General features: G+C 39.3%; 1 non-coding gene across 1 annotated transcript; it reads right to left on the reverse strand.

Annotated features, from left to right (window-relative positions):
* Nucleotides 1-1228: 1228 nt before the first annotated feature.
* Nucleotides 1229-1337, reverse strand: LOC122166627. The gene has a single exon (XR_006170849.1). It is a non-coding gene; the product is annotated as a U6 spliceosomal RNA (small nuclear RNA).
* Nucleotides 1338-9133: the final 7796 nt, after the last annotated feature.

The raw sequence follows: 9133 nt of genomic DNA on the forward strand, positions 1-9133 counted from the left end.
TATGTTTTCAGCAGCATACTTTCTGCCCATATTCTCAGCATTCTTTATATGTTGTTCTTCTTTCATTCTTGAGCTAATCCGCAAGCCTCACTAGAATTGCTGTTCTTTGGCTTTAACTTAACCAAATGGCAGGTCAGCTCCAAAGTGTAGTGCTGCTATCTCTGTTACTTAGGGATTTTCTGGATGGCAGTTACAGTATGCTTCAGTATGTCCATTCTCTCCCAGTGTGTGGGAAGGAGTGTGTATTATTCCCAGATCTGGACATTGGAAGATGTTTCTGGAACAGATTTAATTGATGTTTGGCTTTCAAATTTCTATATCACTCAGTTTGCCTTTACCTTTATTCACATAAAGCCTCGTTCAGTGACAGTTTCTCACTCCTGCCTATAAGTACAGTCATATATGGGCAGTACTTAGTAGCCTTCTCTTCTGTGATACTCGGGAGCCATAATGTACTTAGCCCTGCTGAAGGTGACGATGTGAACACTTGATAATACCCTTCCTAACATCCAAGAACTAATCCCCCCAGGGACAATCATTGTTTTCTTTATTGCTTTCAGTCTCCAGATACAGTCTGACAACTGTGCAGTGCCGCTTGGAAACCTAGGGCCATTTGTCATTTAAACATCTCCCAAGTTTTACAGCCACAGCCTCAAAAGACAAAAGCAAGTGTTGGGAGCTTCTGGAAACACTGTAGTTTGGTAATCCTTACAAGATTAAGTTGGATATTAACACTTTTTTTTTTATCAAGAGTTTCCACTCCTACATCAATCCTCTCAATAGCAATAGAGCCTTGTCGTTCTCAGCAGGGTATTTTTATTATTTAGGCTGGGAACTGTGCAGTAACATCTGTGAGGATTTAGAAGACAATTGCCAACTCAGCCAATAACTAGATATTATCTTGCAAGGTGGAAACAAAATCTATGTGGGACTTGAAATGCAGAAAATTTTGGTAGTTTACACTCAGGATTTATTCCTGCATAGAGGTTTGCAAGCTGTTTGTGTACCTTAGCTATTATAACACTTACCTTTCTGTGGAAGGGAGATGATATCACATCATTTATTTTGTGTTGACTCTATGGGCTATAGGAAGATGGCAGATACAGCAGGAAGAAAACAGGTGGACATTTTTTTTTTCCTGTGCCAAGGTTTAGAATCATAGAATTGTTCAAGTTGGAAAAGACCCTTAATGGTCACCCGGTCCAAATCCCCTGCATGAACATGGAGAAAAAATATGCAACTCTTCACAAGTTTGCTTATCATTCTTGCATAGGGGCCATGTTGATCTTCTCATCTTCTGCATCATTCCAATTTTAGTATATGTGCTGCTGAAGCAAGCATATGTTGTCTTTAAAGAGTTAGAAAGGAGCAGCCAATAGCTACTGGTGGATGTGTAACTACCAGTTCTATTAGGTGTATACTCTAATTTTCTCTTTGTCTTTTTGCTTACATTCTTACTGTTCTTTCAATGGCCTTTTTTCCATACCACCTTTCCCACTTTCACTTTAAAGGTTTGAAAAATAAGGCAAACTTTTACAAGGGAGACCCTTTGGGGAATTATTTTGATTTTCTGCCACCATTATTTCCCATCCTTCCCTTAGGTCATGTCTGGGGCCCTGTTCTCCCTCACTTCTCCAATGCATGGGTGAGGCTGACTGAGTAAGAAGGGCAATGAGAGCTGCACTTTTAAGGGGCAATCCCTCAAGCTTGGCCCTGCCCCTCTGGCTGAATATTAAGGGAGTACTTGGGCCAGGTCTTGCCAATATGATGGGACTCCTTGGCTGTAGATGAGCTTGAGCAGCATGTTTTTGGACACCCTCCGGTGAGCTGCAGGCATTGGCTGGGCAATGCTTGATCTCTGCATGCTCAGCCAAGCCAGCCTGTTTGGCTGCATACTGCTAGGTGTTGCTAATACATGGTTGTCTTGTTGTCTTTGCTCAGTTCAGACTGCAGTAAGAATTTTGCTTTGCTCTGTAGGCATAGGGCACCCTTTAGGAGTATGTTGCTGTGGCCAGTCTGCAGGATGGTGAGACCAAAGGAGTTAGGTAGACTTTGCTGCTGGCTGTGCTTTAAAAGAGAGAGAAAAGAAAAAAAAAAGAAAAAAAAACCCAACTCCTTGTTTCTTCCCCAGCTGAAAGTCTGCCATTCACTTTGAATTTAGGCTTCTAATCAAAATAACCATTGGCACTTAATTGTATAATAGGTGAATTGCCTTTAACCTCTGGTTTCTTTGGCAGCCGTTTGCCTATGCAGTTTTATTTATAGTGTTTATTTCAAAGATTGATGGCAGCTGGCAGGAGGCACTGAAACAACTGATAAAGACGACTGACATTTTGTCAGCTGACTGGATGACAGGGATATATTGCTTACATTTAAACTGCTTTGTGTGAATAAATCATTGTTGATGCCAAAATCTACCTTTGGTCTTCATCTGATCCCTGAGAAGTGGTGGCTGGGAAAGGTGTTTATTTAAGCAAGGAGAAACTTGCTATAAGGATCAGGGGCTTATGCTCAGTAAAACTTTCCTTAGCAATGGTATTTAAATATTTAAAGTATTATTGAAGTACTTGAGATCTGTTCATGGTAAAGTTAAGGACAAAAGTATTATTCTTTTTGAATGTTCTTGGAGAAAAAAAAAAAAAAAAAGCAACTGTTGTGGAGTCCTGTGGGGCAGCTATTAATATGGATGAGGGGAAAGATCTATGCAGTGTATGTAAGTTATTTTCTTTTCTCTTTGAAAAGGTGGTAGCAATCTTCAAAAACACTGAAATTATGTATTGCCAACCCCTTCCACGTGCCTATGATAGTGATGCATACTCCAGCCCTAAATTTTAGGCAAGAAATAAGTTTGAGCAGTGTTTGTTGGAATTATCTCTTAGTTTCTTGGTTTTCTGCACCTTTAAGTCAACTTGAGTGCTTAAAAGGCAGAGTTCTCACGAATAAATACAGTGTGGGCAAGCTGTGTAAGGTATGTCTGATGTAGGTACGCAAAAGCTGGGTGAGTTTCTCTGTATTACAGACATAACATTCTGGAGACCAGGTGTAGGCTTTTCTTCTGTTACACTTGAGCTTTCTGTAGGGCTTCTTGCCAATCTGCTCCCAGTGGGTACGTCGGTTAAACCAAGAGCAGGCATGATGGAGTACCCTCTGCATCTCTGTAAGGCTCTGAAGGCACAATGCAGAACAGTGGGATGTTGCTGAGACCTTTATCAAACCATTCAGACTGAGGAATGGGTGAAGTATTTTCCAGGACTTGACAGTTCATTTGCATGCACTGGAGTCCTTTCAACAGTGAAAAGATCAGTGTTACTACAATTGCCTGTACAAGGAGTGACGAGGCCAGCAAAACCAAATGCTTCTCACTTAACGTGTTTTTGTACTCCCTCCTATGGTATGCCTTACACTTTTTCTTTTTCCCCTTTTCAATCTGATGGTGATGTCTTGTAACAAAATGAAGGCAAGTTTTCAATGTAAATGCAGAAAAACTTAGTCTTTAGTCAGTTCAGTTCTTCAGAGTGGGTTTTGGGTGGGCTGTACTAGTGTAGGTAAAAGGTATACACCTCTATGGATTGAGTGTCTCTGGAGCGTAAGCTGACAAAGCAGCAGCAATGAATAACTGAGACAGTGTTGGGGATGATGAGAAAGATAATCTTAACCTTCAGTACAACTGATCAGCTCTTTCCATTGGTTTATTCATTACAGATCTGCATGGGTTTGTTTTTAACAGTGTTGGAAATAAATAAATCCAAGATAATTGTTTTTTCTTAATTCGTAGAATCTCAACATCATACTTAATAGATCTGGACATGAATGTCAGTAGATGTCTGCTTCTGCAGAATGTGTTTTATAGTTTTTTATTTTTTTCTCTGAACTCCATGGCTTTCCATGAGTGGTATATTTGCAGAGCTTTAGGATAAAGGCACATCTGGATCTTGCTGTGCATTGGCACATGGGATGTATTTATTTAAATGTCAAGCCATTTTTGGCTTTTTCCATTGGCACTAATATGCACCACGTCAGGTTACATCAAGCTGTCTCCCATCATAAGACTTGATGGGATTTGACATGACCTGACATAGCACAATGTAAGTGTCTCCTCACATCACACACTAACAGAAATCTGGTTTAATAAGGAGTAATAATGCAGAAAACACAAAAACTTTCTTGCTGCCTCTTATCTGAGGCAGGTAGCAAGGTTAGGTTCCTGGCACACATTTAACTGAGTCTTTCACAGTAAAGTCCTGCCTTGCTCTTTGTAGCCTTATGCAACAGGATCAGCTGCCACACATATGACACAAATAAATAAATAAAAATTCACTTTTTATCATTCTCTTTTGAAAATCTGTTGAGAACACAATAATGTAATAGTTCAGGCATTTTGCCACCCTACGTGATTCAGTTTATTGTTCTGGCCTCTAATGTTCTCATTTTCCCCTTCCTTGATCACTTAATTTGTAATGTTGGAAAAGGGGTTGTTTAGCATGGCTTTTAACTTCTATTTTCAAAGGTTCTCTTTGCATTTCTAATGCTGTTCTTTATCTGTTCTGCCATCTTCTTGTAATCTACCCAGTGTTCAATACTTAATTAAAAAAAAAGTTACTTAAGCATGGTTGAGTGACCTCTTTTGAAACTCTATTAGTAACTCCATTCTGATTTCCATAGTTTTGATGAATGCTTGCGTAGGCATTGGATTCAAAAGAAAAAGTCTTAAAAGAAACTTATGCTGACATCTTGCAGGGAAACTCTCCATTGCTTGTGTGGAAGAAAATAAGAGATGTTATTTAATAAAGGGTTTGTGGAGACAAAATGTGGGACAAAGGAAGCATATTCTTCATGTCTAAAAGTAAGCAGGAATGAGGTCTGCTTTTTGTCTTTGGAATGGGATGGCTTTTGATGAGGAAGGCTTGTTTCTCCTCTTCAGTTGTGGAGTTCTTTGTTGGTGTTACAAGTTTTCAGTGTTTACCAGGCATCTGTCAGAGATCAGGGTGCATATAGCAGGAGGAAACTGACATTAAATAACACAGATGTCCTTGAAGTTGCTTCTGGACCAGCAAGATTAGAGAATTAGCAGGCCCCCAAGTTCTGTGCTGACGTGATTCATGTGATGATTTTCCTAAAAAAAAAAAAAAAAAAAAAAAAAAAAAAGTTTGTGGAAGGCTCCTGATTTTCAGTACTGTTGAAGAGGATATTGGTGAGAGAAGATGATTTCTCTGTTATTAGAAAATGAAGTTGTCAAGAGATGAGTTAGGTACTCAAGGACAGCCTGTGATCAGTTCCTTGTTACTTCCCAGACAGCTAGACTGAATACTTCTCTAAAATATCATGGCTGGGTGGTCACGGGTCATTGAGGAAACCCATACAAAGTTAGCTTTTTTGTTCTGTTTTCTGTTTTATATAAAATTCTTAAATATTATCAGGTTTTCTTCTTCTTAGAACTTCTGAAACTCCAGCCTGATATTGCTACTCTTCTGATTACAAGTTTGTTTCTCCAATTCTAAATACAAGCCCAATGTCTTTGCCTACATTGGGATTAGGTAAATTCAGATCAGGATGAGTGCATGTTATATGCACAGCATTTCTGTTCCCAGAATAGTTTCTGGAAGATATCGTGGCCTGCAGGAAAAGGATGTGCACCAAGGTCTTGTTATAGGCAGCAGACAGGATGCTGCCAGGGGGCCTACTGGAAGACCTGGTCTGTGGAGGGTGTCACACGGCTCATTCCACAGTTACAAGAACTGTGTGTCCAAGACATTAATAAATCACTCTTGTATTTTGGGCTCCTTTACCAAGCTGTCTCTATTGCAACCTTGTATGCAGCCTAGCTCATCAGTTATAATCACTTTAGGGAGAGCACAAGACAGCAGTTATCAAAGTAGGATAACAGCTTGGTGGGGTCAAGCCATGAGCATTTATCCATGTTCCAGATATACATGCTGACTGGGCTTAGTTAGCCATATGAATTGCCTAATATCTGTTTGAATCTTGTTGAAATGTCCTCAACTGAAGAACAAATGCACGAAAGAAAATATATTTAAAGAAAATCTCAGAAAAGGTACAAAATCATCATTGCTATCTAGTATTTGGAGCTAAGCATAACCATGAAAAATGAGTGATGTCTGTATGTCTGGCAAATGATGGAATAGCTGTGAGAAATGCAGGTATTGATATGTGAATGAATAAAACACTAGCTGCATCTAGTGAATAAAGTCAGTGTCTGAACTGCTAAAGAAATACCTTATTCTTATGAGCACACAAACCTAAAATATCACCATCTTCAGGTTTATGAATTTAAATGAACCCTAAAATTAACAGTTATATCATGGGAGAAGAAATCTGTATTTCAAAGTAGGAAAATATGAAACTGATTGTACTGAGTGTTTCATAAAGAAATTGAAAAGTACACTTTACAAATACACACTTTTTGACATCTCTGAATGGTAATTTCATCTTTCAAATGTCTTAATTCTGTCTTTATTTTTATTCTTCAAAACTCCCTGTCAAGCTTCTGAAGATATGTGATTCTGTGTACTGGGAAAAATGGATTGGAGTATTGTCAGTTAAATATGAGGAAGTCAGGCTTCCTCTCAAGCTGGAGAGGAATGAGACATTCAAAGTCAGCTGCAGCAAGGTGATTTTAATCTGACAGTTTGGCAATCTGAAAAGCTGTAATTTCGCTCATATAATCTTTTTTGTCCTCTTGAGCTTTACATATTCCCTAAATATGGTGCAGCATAATGGGGACTCAGAACTATTCTTCATTCAAAACAACAGAAATTCTGCCCACTGAATATTTAAGGCAGCCTTTTATAAAATCTGTTTCAAAGGGGGATTTAATCTGATTTTTCAATCTAAATTGTGAAGCTTCTAACAATGGCCTGTTCCTTCAGAAGGCCTGGTATCCAAAAAAGCAGATTACTGCTAGGCAAAACCTTTGTCTGCAGAAGCCTACAAGAATTATGCAAAAGAATTTCTGTTACTCAAAATACTAGTTATCTTTCTGATTATAATTCTTCAAGATGTTTTTAACCTTTGCTGAGAAAGCAGAGTTACTGAATGCTTTATTTGCTTCGGTCTTTACTGCTAAGACTGCGCCTTGGTAATCCCAGATCCTGTTGGTAAGAGAGAGAGTCTGGGGAAAGAAAGACTTCCCCGTCGTCAAATAGGATCTGATAAGAAGTCACCTAGTGAAGCTCAGTACACACAAATCCATAGGCCCCAGAGGGATGCACCCATGCTCTCCATCAACTTTGAAAGTAAATGAGAGCAAGAGAGATGCCTGAGAACTGGAAGAAAGCCAGTGTCACTCTGGTCATCAACAAGGGCAAGAAGGAGGACCTCTTAAAACTACAGCCTCACCTCTGTCCCTGGGAATGTGATGGAGCAGCTTATTCTGGATGCCACCTCCAAGCAATTGGAAGAGAAGGAGGTTATCAGGAATAGTCAAAATGGATTCACTGAAGGGATGTCATGCTTGACCAATCTGGTAGTCTTCCATGATGTTATGTCTGATTTGGTGGATGAAGAGAGACCAGTGGATGCTTGTATCTTGTCTTCAGCAAGGCATTTGACCCTGTCTCCCGTGCATTCTTGTAGGTAAGCTTAGGAGATGTGAGATAGGTGAGTGAACAATTAGATGGATTGAGAACTGGCTGCCTGGAGAAGCTCAGTCTTCTGATCAGTGATGCAGAGTCTAGTTGGAGCCCTGTAGTCAATGGTGTTCCCTGGGAGTTGGTTTTGTTGAACGTCTTCATTAATGGCTTGGATGAGGAGACAGTCCGTTCTCAACAAGTTTGCTATGATACAAAGCTGGCAGGAGCAGCTGACACCCTAGAAGGCTGTGTTGCTGTTCAGCAAGGCCTGGATAGATTGAAGAGTTGGGTGGAGAGGAATGTTATGAGGTACAAAAAAGCAAGTGTAGAATCCTACACTTCAGAAGGAATAATTGCTTATGTCAGAACAGTTTATTCAAAACCAGCCTGCCTGGACGCTTTCTTGTGCAGTTTTCTGTAGGGAACCTGCTTTATCAGAGGAGATTGGACTAGATGATCTCCAGAGGTCCCTTCCAACCCCGATGATTCTGTGATAATATGGTTGTTTCTTCGTATTCTGCTCTTCAGCCTTTCACACAGAAAATAAGTGGAGGTTTGGAGTGGAACAAGTAATTTAGCAGTAATTCAGTTTTTCTGTTAAGAATGAGTCACCATCTGACTTTCCACCCCATGCACTCCAAAGGTCTGCTGTGGTAATCACCACTTCTCATATGCTTTGAGGTCGTCCCTCTCTGCTGACCCATGAAGCAAAAAAATGGCAATTTCCTCTTCTATGACAGGATAAAGCCAGCTTTGGCAATTAAATTTGAGCTGCTTGGTGTCAGTTGGCTGTTTTGGGTAATTGTGCAGCCAACTGCTGGACATCCATCCTGTTCCAGTTGTGGAATTACAGCTACATAGATTCTGGACTTAGGAAACCTTAATATAGGTGCTCTTGTCATCTATAATCTGAACAGCTGTGTTATGTTGTGACAAATGATAAGAATTCTCTATTTAGGGGTATACAGAAAGGATTTTTGCCTAGACAACAAGAGTATTCCTTGTACCTAGCAGTGAGCTCACCGTGTTTAACTTTATCTGATTTTTTTAAATTAAAATCAATAGTTTGTGTTATAAGTATTGATAGATTTTTCTTTATTGTTTGAATAAGTATTTTTATTGCCTGTATATATTAGTATTATTAGTATTATATAATAATAATGTTATATTATTATATTACTAATAATTGTATTAGCATATATTAGTTCTAGAAATTCTGCATTCTATCTTAACTGTTTGTATGCTTCAATATATAAAAAAAACTGGGAAAGGAGCTAAACCAAGAGCAGTCCCTTTGAGGAATTTTTTTGTCTCCAATTGTCAGATGGTCAGTGGCTTCAATAGAAGTGCTCAGCTGCCCTTTGCAGCACATGGAACCGGGGTGTAAATAGCTTGTGGGTTTTTTTTTGCTTTCACTAGTTATCAATTATTTTAGTATAGTGCCTTAGTACCTCACGTATACCATGACTCAGTCTGAGTATTATCCTTGCACAGTCGTTTAGTTTCAAGTTGTAATGTGTACCTCTCAGATTTTATAATGCTGT

The sequence above is a fragment of the Centrocercus urophasianus genome, unplaced genomic scaffold (assembly GCF_019232065.1).
Source record: "Centrocercus urophasianus isolate 14NV4802_14NV808 unplaced genomic scaffold, USGS_Curo_1.0 seq_10, whole genome shotgun sequence".
Lineage (NCBI taxonomy): Eukaryota > Metazoa > Chordata > Aves > Galliformes > Phasianidae > Centrocercus > Centrocercus urophasianus.